Consider the following 12,697-nt stretch of genomic DNA (forward strand, 5'->3'; position numbering starts at 1 on the left):
TCTCTCTCTCTCTCTCTCTCTCTCTCTCTCTCTCGTAGGAGTGGTAACGTCATTTGGAGAAAAGTTAGACTGCTTATGTTCCCTTCCAACTAATGAAAGACGTTCTGTTTCTGAGAAATATGACATCCAATTACCGAGTCCAGATTGTGAATGCTACTCAACCAACGCTTCGAAAAAAGGGCCTCTCTCTCTTCGCTGTGATTTAAGAAGGCAAATCATGATGATGATGCCAGTCCGGAAGAGAATTTAATCTCTATTTTTTTTTTAATAAGTGGTATCTCTTCTTTCTGTATTTCCCTTTACTTCCTCTTGCTTCTTCCTAATGAACACCGTATACTTTGGAGGCTTGAATTTCAAGTCAGTGGCCCCTGGGGCCTTGTTTCATGTGAATAGGTTTCATGTTCAGAATAATAATAATAATAATAATAATAATAATAATAATAATAATAATAATAATGGAGCCTTGTTTCATATGAATATGTTTCATGTGCAGAATAATAATAATAATAATTTTAGATTCTGTTAGACATTAGTTTCAACAGAAATGATTTATGGAGGAATGAAGTAATTTTAGAGGCTTATTGTAATTTGTTCGGTATTCACATGCATTGATAGGCAGAATTACATAGCTTTGATGCTTTTAATATTTAAAAAAATTATTCTCAAGTCAGTTCTTTATCTTACGAAAAATCTGAAGATTTACAGTACTGGAACTTTGTGAATAATGGTATTTAGTGAGGAAGTATGAAAGGGACTTATTTTGAATGATTAAGTGGAAAAACAGTTCAAAACGTATATATATATATATATATATATATATATATATATATATATATATATATATATATATATATATATATATATATATATATATATATATATATATATATAGTATACATATATAAACGGAGAGAGAGAGAGAGAGAGAGAGAGAGAGAGAGAGAGAGAGAGAGAGAGAGAGAGAGAGAGAGAGAGGGGTTGGAGAGCGGCTGACAATGTGTGTGCGTGTAGTCAGCCCAACCTTTTCCCCAAATAATTAGGAAATGGTCCTTTTATTCGTTCGCTCTGAAGACATTTATCAACTTAATCTTCCTCTCCCTCACCAAGCTCCTCCCTATCTCCTTATACGCCCCTCCCCTCCCCCAAATTCTCCCTACCTTGACTGTGGCTCCCTCGATACTATTTGTGAACGAGTCGCCACCCAGTTCAAGGTCTAGGGGGGAAAAGGAGGTCTGTTCACCTTTGCCTCAAAGTTCGACCGAGTTCGAGCATGGAGTCTCGCCGAGAACAGACGGGCTGTTGTCCTCTCAGTCAGGTCAAGGGTCAAGGAGTATAGCGGAGAAAAGAGGTGTTAATGCGACTCTGATTTTATTTTTTGATTGACATTTGAATTAAACGTCGTCTCGTGAATACGTCGGGTCCCCGTAGGTGCACTGTAGGCAATACTTAAGGTTCTTTGCAGCGTCTCTTCGGCCCCCTAGTTGCAACCCCTTTCATTCCTTTTACTCTACCTCCATTCATATTCTCTCTTTTACAGCTTACTTTTCACCCTCTCCCAACAGTTATTTCATAGTGCAACTGCTATGTGTTCCTCCTTTTACACCTTTGTAACCTTTCTTTCAATTTTCCTTTCAGCGCTGAATGACCTCATAGGTCCCAGGGCTTGGCCTTCGGCCTAAATTGTACATTCTATTCTATTCTAATACCGCCGAGTCAGTGAAAATTTGTGAACAAGATAGGATATTGCCATTTCAGAAAGGAGTGATTAGCTCTTCAAAGTCTGTTTAAAATTTATAGGCAATACAGTATTAAAGTCATACGCAGAGAATCAGGATATGTTAGAGCATTATTTTTCTCGTTTAAGACAAATGGAGGGATGTTACGAACATCTTTTCCTTGGACCTAGCTCCAGGTGACTGTAGTCTTGCATCTGATACGTATTCGAGTACATGTGGCACTTATTCCTTTCCTTATGCTTCGTTTCTCGGTCTTTCCTTAAAGGATGTTCCCAAAACCCACCCCATCATCCTCATTGCTTTTCCCGTCACGCCTGGGTGGGCGCCTTTGGTCAAGTTGTGCTCCATGGCTACTGTGTAAACATACGCTCACCGCTTTCTATTTATTCGCTTATCACAAACATCAATCAACAAACACCTTCCCCTTTCCATCCACAAACACCTTCCCTGTTCTTCCAAGAAGCTTTCACTCCCAAACGGCTGCTGCTGCTCAGTCTGTTTTTTTTTATTTTTCTTTTTTTTTTGTTTGTCTATCGCTGTTTCAGTTTTGTTACCAGTTTTGGGTGAAGATCTCTCCTGTCTCCTCCGCCTCTGCTTTATTGGTTTTCATCTCTCCTGTAGGGAGTTACTGCCGTTAGTACACCTCATGCGGAGCACTGTAGGCCTTACTTAAGGTTCTTTGCAGCGTCCCGTCAGCCCCTAGCTGCAACCCCTTTCATTACTTTTACTATGCCCACGGTCATATTCTCATTCTTCCATCTCACTTTCCAGCCTCTCTTAACAACTTTATAAAGTGCAGCTGCAAGGTTTTCCTCCTGCTACACCTTTCAAACCTTTTTACTTTCAGCGCTGAATGACTTCGTAGTTCCCAGCGCTTGGCCTTTGGTCTTAATTCTACATTCTAGTCTAGTCTATTCTATTCTATTCTATTGGTTTTCATCTCGAGCGCTCTAGTTTCCGAAATCTATTGTCATGCCTTAATTCTCCTTTGTAGATCCTCGTCTTACTGGTATGACTTGAATCATCACCAAAGAGCAATTCAGTGATCCTCCCATTCTGATTGATTTACATTGAGCATCCTCCGCATTAACTCAGAGATAGTGACTTCATCATAGAATTTCCTAAGTAGGTTTTTTTTCTCTAGGTATTATTGATTCTTCAAGTTCCTCAGAGGACACGTTTTCTCAAGCAACATTAGACCTACAAGCCTTCGCTTTTAATATTTTTTCGTGAAACATTCTTAAGAGTGCACGTTACAGGTACATGTAGCAGTACTTCTTAAAACCAGTCTTAGGTATATTCTCTCTCTCTCTCTCTCTCTCTCTCTCTCTCTCTCTCTCTGACTAACATAAACATTAATCAAGTACTTATTATATTTTAGACAGTTACAGACTCCTTTTCCTAATTGTCTCCTCTTCCCCTTTTGTGGACATAAGTCTATTTTCCGGAAAAAGTGACAATTATTCATTACACATACTGTCAGGAAACAGGTCCATCACCCAGTGGCGTACTATCCAACGTGCTTTCGTTATATTATATGAGATTTCTGGTAGTCCCCCAGTTCCTCATTGGACGAGTCGATACCGTTCTCAGCTAGCATTCTGCTGGTCCCGCGTTCGAGTCTCCGACCGGCCAATGAAGGATTAGAGGAATTTCATTTCTGGTGATAGAAATTAATTTCTCGTTGTAATGTGGTTCGGATTCCACAATAAGCCGTAGGTCCCGTTGCTAGGCAACCAATTGGTTCTTAGCCACGTAAAATAAAATCAAATCCTTCGGGCCAGCCCTAGGAGAGCTGTTAATCAGCTCAGTGGTCTGGTTAAACTAAGGTATACTTAACTTCTGGTAGTCCCTCTGCGCTGTCTACTTCATTCGTAATAACATTGTCAGTTGAATTTCATAGCTGGATATTTTAAGAGTGACCTTCTCAAGCTTCTCTCAAATTTTCAACATTCAACATTTCGTCGTTTGACGTTAAACATTTATTTCCTTCTTGTTTGGTTCTTATGTTGGCTTCTTCCCCGTAGGGGGTTAGTGCCGTCAGTACATCGCATTACTAAAGGTTCTTTGCAGCGTCCCTTCGGCCCCTACTGAAACTCTTTCATTCCTTTTACTGTGCCTCCATTCATAATATCTTTCTTCCGTCTTGCTATCCACCCTCTCTTAACAATTATCGCATAGTGCAACTGCCAGGTTTTCTTCTTGTGAAACCTTTCAGACCTACCTACTTTCAGTTTCTTTTCCAGCCCTGAATGACCTCGTAGGCCCCAGTGCTTGGCGTTTGGCTTAAGCTCTATATTCCATTCCATTCCTTATGTTGACTTCTTCCACCAGTCATCAACATATCCCGCGCTTATCCATTTTAATTCTCTCTCTCTCTCTCTCTCTCTCTCTCTCTCTCTCTCTCTCTCTCTCTCTCTCTCTCTCTCTCTCAGTACTTTTTTGAATGTCAATCTTTACCATAAATGGCAACAGAACCCCGCCTCGCCAAGGCAGAGTTCCAGAATCGATCCCGGACGAGGAAAAATGAATTGGCTCCGTTGCTTGAAAAAGTCCACCGTACCTCTGTTGACTTAAGTCATGAGAGCTAAATACCTGGAAGCTAGTGGACTGTGGTGTGTTGTAGCCATAGCTATAGTAACTTGGCACGCGGACACACACTGTGCACATGCCCATATATATATATATATATATATATATATATATATATATATATATATATATATATATATATATATATATTATATATATATATATATATATATATATATATATATATATATATATATATATATATATATATGTATAACTGAATCACGAAAATATGGAACATGATGAATATATAAATCAAGACAAAATCCACGAAGGACGACAGTCGAAAGGCCTCGCAGCACTTAGTGTTTCTCTTTTCTTCGTGGATTTTGTCTTTGTATATATACATATGTATAAAATATATGTATATGAATATATATAAATATATATGTACAGTATATATATATATATATATATATATATATATATATATATATATATATATATATATATCACATATTACCACAGGTGAAAAATAAGAAACGGGGTGTAGGACCTACACCCTGTTTCATATTTTTCACCTGTGGTAATGATAAATGAATTACGTACAAAAATGATAAATAATTATTATATAAAATACAAAAATATGATAATATATATATATATATATATATATATATATATATATATATATATATAGAGAGAGAGAGAGAGAGAGAGAGAGAGAGAGAGAGAGAGAGAGAGAGAGAGAGAGAGAGAGAGAGAGAGTTAAGTATGTCTTAGTTTAACCAGACCACTGAGCTGGTTAACAGCTCTCCTAGGGCTGGCCCGAAGGATTAGACTTATTTTACGTGGCTAAGAACCAGCTGGTTACCTAGCAACGGGACCTACAGCTTATTGTGGAATCCGAACCACGTTATGACGAGAAATGAATTTCTATCACCAGAAATAAAGAGAGAGAGAGAGAGAATGGAAACACCCTTTTTTTTTTATTATGATGTCGTCCATTTTATACGCTTGCTCTAGTCATCTCAGGCAGTTTGACATTTTGGCACCTGAGTAGGGATGCTGTTTGCGTCGGTTCGTCTGCGGCCTTCCTTTGTGTCTGTATAGTTAAATATTAAGCGATTTCTCAGTATTGATCAAATGGGTAAAGGTCAGGGATACATGTGCCTAGTTCCAGAGTCCGTTCGGAGATCAAAATATTTATTGCTGGCGGTTTCTCTCTCTCTCTCTCTCTCTCTCTCTCTCTCTCTCTCTCTCTCTCTCTCTCTCTCCTGCGCGTGTAAATAAGTCATAGGCTGTCATTAAAGCAGCTTGCCTTGGAAGCATGAATAGCCAAAGCCCCCTGGTGGTAGACGCCGAAGTAAACTTTGATGTGAAGTCACGTCTTTACAGAATTCTCCCCCCACCCCCACCCCTACCCCCTGGTCTTTACGGAATCACACACAACCACCCCCCAACCGCACACACACACACACACACCATTTCACCAAGCTTCGTCCTGCCTTCCTCTCTAGGAAAGTATTGCTATAAGCTCCCATGTTGATATAACAATTCTTTTTTGGTTGGAGGTATTTCAAGTTTTTTTCCTTTAGCTTCTTACCTCCGTAGGGGGCTTGTGCCGTCAGTTCACCTCCGCACGTGGTGCACTGTAGGCATTACTTAAGGGTCTTTGCAGCGTCACTTCGTCCCCTAGCTGCAGCCTCTTCCATTCCGTTTACTGTACTTCCGTTCATATTCTCTTTCTGATATCTGACTTTCCACCCTCTGTAACAATTGTTTCATAGTGCATCTGCGAGGTTTTCCTCCTGTTACACCTTTCAAACCTTCTTACTTTCAATTTCCGTTTCAGCACTGAATAGCCTCATAGGTCCCAGCGCCTGGCCTTTGCATAAATTCTATATTCTATTCTGTTCTATTCAGCCTCTTACCGCTTTGTATGTTTCGGTGCTTTTTCCATCTTTGCTTTTTCCATCTTTGCTTTTTCCATCTTTGCTTTTTCCATCTTTGCTTTTTCCATCTTTGCTTTTTCCGTTCATCTTTCTGTAGGTTTCAGATGGTTTCATATGAGAAATTTGGTTCTTTACATTTAATCCTTGACCTGGACGCCAAAGGGCGAAGGATGTGCTGGTATAAGGCCAGCTTTATCTAGACCAACCAACCGTTACGTTTTTATGTTCAACATTTATCTCTGATCTCAAAATATTTGTTCTCGTAAATTTGGATGTTGGCTCTCGATTTCCCCCGCGTTGTGTTGTGCTTTGTTATTTATTTTATCAATACTTTCTCTATTTTCTAATCTTTTTTGTGATCTTTGCGCTTTAGCCTCGTTGATTTTTTATCTTTTTTTTTTTAATTCGGTTTTGGAATTTCACACATTATCCAGCGATACGATCATGTCATAGGCCAGTGAAATCTGATACTGTAATTTAACGTGTGATTTTCTCCACATTTTCCAGATCTTCGAGAGATGACTGGATAAAAATGCCGTGACCTCATTTTATTTTGACCTGTTTTCCTTTAAAGGGTCTCTCTCTCTCTCTCTCTCTCTCTCTCTCGTTTGATCTGAAGCTTGTTAGAATTCTCTTGCCTTTGATTTGTGATTTTAGTTTAAAAATTCTCTCTCTCTCTCTCTCTCTCTCTCTCTCTCTCTCTCTCTCTCTCTCTCTCTCTCTCTCTCTCTCTCTCTCTCTCTCTCGTTTGATCTGAAGCTTGTTAGAATTCTCTTGCCTTTGATTTGTGATTTTAGTTTAAAAATTCTCTCTCTCTCTCTCTCTCTCTCTCTCTCTCTCTCTCTCTCTCTCTCTCTCTCTCTCTCTCTCTCTCTCTCTCTCTCGTTTGATCTGAAGCTTGTTAGAATTCTCTTGCCTTTGATTTGTGATTTTAGTTTAAAATTCTCTCTCTCTCTCTCTCTCTCTCTCTCTCTCTCTCTCTCTCTCTCTCTCTCTCTCTCTCTCTCTCTCTCTCACACACACACACACACACACACACACACACACACACACACACACACACACGTTTCCATGCAAGGAAAAGCCAAATAAAAAACAGCCAAGAAAGAAACTTCAACTGAAGATCTTACCAATAGATGGCTGCACGGGTCCAGGCAGCGGCGTCTTTTGCAGGGAACGTCGAGATGCTTGGCTGGAGAGATAAAAGTGAATAACGAGGAGGGAAAGGCCCATGACGTTTCTGGTGGGGAAAGGGAAGGGAACGGGAGCTAGAAGGGAGGAAGAGAGAAGGAAAGGAAAGGGAAGACGGAAGACTTCAAAAATCGAAGGGAATATAATGGTTGGGGTGGGCGGGTTGTATTGCTTTATTAGCGGATTTGCAAAGTCATCCTTAGCGACACACTTTCACGAGAATTTCTCCCCCCCCCTTTTTTTTAATGGCTACTGGGCTGGTGGCAGATCACTTTCGCCATCGTTATATTAAGTAATTTTGGTGTAGGTCTATGCGAAGAGCTTAAAGTTTTTTTTTAATCATTTAGATATGATATTTTAAATGTGTGCACCCTTCCCTTGTGTGTGTGTATGTATGTATATTATATACACACACACACACACACACATATATATATATATATATATATATATATATATATATATATATATATATATATATATATATATATAATGTATGTCTGTATACAACATTAACCCTTGTATTTCATGAAAGTACTCCGTGGCTTCAGTTCCCTTTATGTCGTTTGTGTAAAATGTACCAGTGATTTAAATAAAGAAAAAGATCCAAGTTATGCCTGTTAAAAATTCGTTACCTCTAAACCGCTACTATTTTTATCCGTGGAGTGGTTCGTGTCACAACGATATCAGGGAATTTAGATTTTTTTTCCTCCCAACGTATATCATTGTTTTGGTTTTATCGCCGTGTGTTCAGACCTGGTTTTCATGACGTATCTGAATATGGACGTTTGGCCTGCTCTAGGTAATTGACTATAGCATTGATTGGACTCCCCATTCTGAAACTTTTCCGCTGCCACCCTGAAATTGCTGACAGAACTGCCTGCGTTTCTCCTGGAACTGCTAACAGAACTGCCCGCGTTCCTCCATGAACTGCTGACAGAACTGCCTGCGTTCCTCCATGAACTGTTGGCAGAACTGCTTGCGTTCCCCAAGGAACTGCTGACATAACTGCCTGCGTTCCTCCGGGAACTGCTGACAGAACTGCCTGCGTTTCTCCAGGAACTGCTGACAGAACTGCCTGCGTTCAACCAGGAACTGCTAACAGAACTGCCCGCGTTCCTCCATGAACTGCTGACAGAACTGCCTGCGTTCCTCCGGAAACTGTTGATAGAACTGCTTGCGTTCCCCCTGGAACTGCTTACATAATGCTTGCGTTCCTCCAGGAACTGCTGACAGAACTGCCTGTGTTCCTCCAGGAACTGCTGACAGAACTGCCTGTGTTCCTCCAGGAACTGCTGACAGAACTGCCTGCGTTCCTCCAGGAACTGCTGACAGAATTGTATGCGTTCCTCCAGGAACTGCTGACAGAACTGCCTACATTCCCCAGGAACTGCTGACAGAACTGCCTGCGTTCCCCCAGGAACTGCTGACAGAACTGCCTGTGTTCCCCCAGGAACTGCTGACAGAATTGTATGCGTTCCTCCAGGAACTGCTGACAGAACTGCCTGCATTCCTCCAGGAACTGCTGACAGAACTGCCTGCGTTTTCTCCAGGAACTGCTGACAGAACTGCCTGCGTTCCTCCAGGAACTGCTGACAGAACTGCCTGCGTTCCTCCAGGAACTGCTGACAGGACTGCCTGCGTTCCTCCAGGAACTGCTGACAGAATTGTATGCGTTCCTCCAGGAACTGCTGACAGAACTGCCTGCGTTCCCCCAGGAACTGCTGACAGAATTGTATGTGTTCCTCCAGGAACTGCTGACAGAACTGCCTGCGTTCCTCCAGGAACTGCTGACAGAACTGCCTGCGTTCCTCCAGGAACTGCTGACAGAACTGCCTGCGTTCCCCCAGGAACTGCTGACAGAACTGCCTGCGTTCCCCAGGAACTGCTGACAGAACTGCCTGTGTTCCTCCAGGAACTGCTGACAGAACTGTATGCGTTCCTCCAGGAACTGCTGACAGAACTGCCTGTGTTCCTCCAGGAACTGCTGACAGAATTGTATGCGTTCCTCCAGGAACTGCTGACAGAACTGCCTGTGTTCCTCCAGGAACTGCTGACAGAACTGCCTGCGTTCCTCCGGAAACTGTTGGCAGAACTGCTTGCGTTCCCCCTGGAACTGCTGACATAATGCCTGCGGTCCTCCAGGAACTGCTGACAGAACTGCCTGGGTTCCTCCAGGAACTGCCTGCGTTCCTCAAGGAACTGCTGACATAATGCCCGCGTTCCTCCAGGAACTGTTGACAGAACTGCCTGCGTTCCTCCAGGAACAGTTGACATAACTGCCTGCGTTCCTCCAGGAACTGCTGACAGAACTGCCTGCGTTCCCCCAGGAACTGCTGACAGAATTGTATGCGTTCCTCCAGGAACTGCTGACAGAACTGCCTGCGTTCCTCCAGGAACTGCTGACAGAACTGCCTGCATTCCTCCAGGAACTGCTGACAGAACTGCCTGCATTCCTCCAGGAACTGTTGACAGAACTGCCTGCGTTCCTCCAGGAACTGCTGACAGAACTGCCTGAGTTTTCTCCAGGAACTGCTGACATAATGCCTGCGTTCCTCCAGGAACTGCTGACAGAACTGCCTGCGTCCCTCCAGGAAATGGTGGAAAGCATTCATTCCGAAACTGCCGCAGGAGACATACTTTCGAAACTTGCTTTGGAGGAGATTTATCTCCTCCAAGCGGGTGAAAGGAATTTATTCCTCGATGGCGGCTGATAATATTCCCCTAGAAACCATTGGGAGAAATTGGCTTCGCTCTTGGGTAGGAGGGGAATGTGTATTCATTTGCATGATTTGTATAATCGTACAGACTTTTTTGTTTATTAAATGATGATATAAATAAGAGTAGATGGTAGTAATTGGTGATATATTTTCTTTTCGTCGTCACCAAAAGCAAAAAACATCACATCTGTTTGACGAGAGGCAGAATTTATGCTTGACTGCCTACTCGTTCTGTTAACAGGTTTTGCTCTAGAAATTTTACATGTTGTATTCGTCGCTGTTTTAGTTCACCCTTTTTACTTTTGACATTGCTGGTGCTGGTCAATTTAGAATTTTAAATTTGTTGTTGTTGTTGCTGTTATAAAATGAAATGTAATGGTTTTCGATTCAGGTAGCACATAGCTTTTTAAGTTTCTTTTTAATTTTATTTCCTCTAGTTCTTAATTGTTTCCTGTTCTCCAGTTTTTTCCTACTTTCCTGATTATTCTAACTTCCCTGCGGCATGGTAATCGCATTCAACTTCATTAGCCAAATATCCTGGAAGCTCACCAAATCTGTTTTATCATATTCCTCAGTACTAAGCGGGTCCGGGATCGCTCGTGACGTAACGGTATACCCCAAGTGGAGTTGCTCGCTCACCTGTAAAGTTCAAGTTCGGGTCGCCGTCTACAGAGGTCAAAGGTCATTCACTGCGAGCTGTCTTTTTCCTGTTGTTTTGCTTTCGTTAACTCTTCTCATCCCTCCCCCTACCCATTCATATTTCTGCTATTACAAACGCTTTTGTGTGTGGGTGTTTGTTTTTTTTAGTCTGTGTTTGTTGTTACGTATATAATTATTGGCTTGTGTTTTTTGCGGTGGAGATTGTTCGTGTGTGGTGTGTGTGTGATTTTTTTATATAACCATGGATCTGTGTGATTTTCTTATAATACTAATGTCGTGGTGTGTGTTGTTTTCCTTCCAGACTTAGAGATTGAGAGTTGTTCAGCTGTGACGTACTTTTCTGTGCTATTAATTTTTTTTCCTCCTTCTCCAAGAATAGTTATGTTATTCTTTGTTTCGTCGACTGTTCGTCAGTAGGTTTTCTCAGACATGACAAATTTCCGCACTCACGTTCCCCTTTTCTCTCTTAACATGACATGGTATCGTTCTATATACATATTTTTTTCCGCATGGAATGTCTGTTTTCACTGTGGAAACATTTGGGCGTAACGCTGTAGAATTTTGATGAGAGAATGGTGTCTGTTTACGAAGACGAATAGTTCAGGCTGGTATTGTTTTCATTTTTTCGACGTGTCTCTCCACTTTCGTCATTTGATGTTGCGTAAGTGAGAAGACTTGCACACACACACACACACACACACACACACACACACACACACATATATATATATATATATATATATATATATATATATATATATATATATATATATATATATATATATATAACATATATATATATACATATATATACACAATATATATATATGTATATATATGTATATGTAAATGAATATATATATGTATGTATGTATATATATATATATATATATATATATATATATATATATATATATATATATATATATATATATATATTATTGTAAATTAAATATTATATCCTATTGTTTTTTTATTGCTTCGTGATGAAAATATAACAATTCGTGTTAAATTATTAATGTACATAAATATATATTTATATTTATATACAAACATTTACATACATATATAATATATATTTTATATATAAATGAATATATATACACATATATTCATTTAAGTATGTAAATATATGTGTAAAAATAAATATATATTTATATAGATAATTTAACGGTAATTTAACACGAATTGTTAAATTTTCATCATGAGGCAATAAAAAAAACAGGATATATTTAATTTATGGAAAGAAAGTAAGCTTGTTTAAAGGAACTATTCTATTTTCATTACTAGGGAAGTCAAAAAACAGTAATATCTAATATTTAATTTGGTTTAAGAAATTAAAAAGTCCATAAATTCTAATTAAAGGGAACCGTTCTATTTTCATTTTTAGGGAAGTAAAAAACAGTAATATCTGACATTTAATTTGATGGAAGTTTTTTAAAAGATTATCCGTAAGCTCTTATTAAATAGAACTGTTTGTTACTGTCGCTAGGGAAGAAAAGTAAAAAAAAAAAAATGAAAGTAAAAAACTAAAAGGAAAAGAAAAAGTTAAAAATCTAAATTCAACTTCTGTTTAGGAATGAGTAGACGAGAAGGGCTTCCTAGAAATAGCCTTACATATTCCAAAAAAAAAAAAAAAAAGGCAGCGAAGAGGAAAATGAGTGGAGCCAAATTCCTAGGTAAACGAGAGAGAGAGAGAGAGAGAGAGAGAGAGAGAGAGAGAGAGAGAGAGAGAGAGAGAGAGAGAGAGAGAGAGAGAGAGAGCATAGTCATTCCTCTTACATACTCGAGTGTCTTTAATTCTTAGAATCGTCCTTATGATAAACATTTACTTACCAACGAACATGTAGAACCATAATTAGAGAGAGAGAGAATATGTATTCTACAGTTCTGTTCATTCCCT

At 39.8% G+C, this 12,697-nt stretch overlaps 1 protein-coding gene across 2 annotated transcripts in view; it reads left to right on the plus strand.

The window, feature by feature from the left end:
* rt (Protein O-mannosyltransferase rt) overlaps positions 1 to 12,697 on the plus strand; it is a 74,945-nt gene that overhangs the window by 32,743 nt on the left and 29,505 nt on the right. The window contains exon 1 of one of the 2 annotated variants that reach the window (XM_067083988.1): positions 10,709 to 10,815. The exons of the other annotated variant lie outside the window; for it this stretch is intronic. The gene's annotated coding sequence lies outside the window, so the exon portion shown is untranslated. Of the gene's footprint in view, positions 1 to 10,708; positions 10,816 to 12,697 lie in introns of those variants that run through there. 2 annotated transcript variants of the gene reach the window in all.

Source organism: Macrobrachium rosenbergii, chromosome 41 (genome assembly GCF_040412425.1).
Source record: "Macrobrachium rosenbergii isolate ZJJX-2024 chromosome 41, ASM4041242v1, whole genome shotgun sequence".
Taxonomy (NCBI): Eukaryota; Metazoa; Arthropoda; class Malacostraca; order Decapoda; family Palaemonidae; genus Macrobrachium; species Macrobrachium rosenbergii.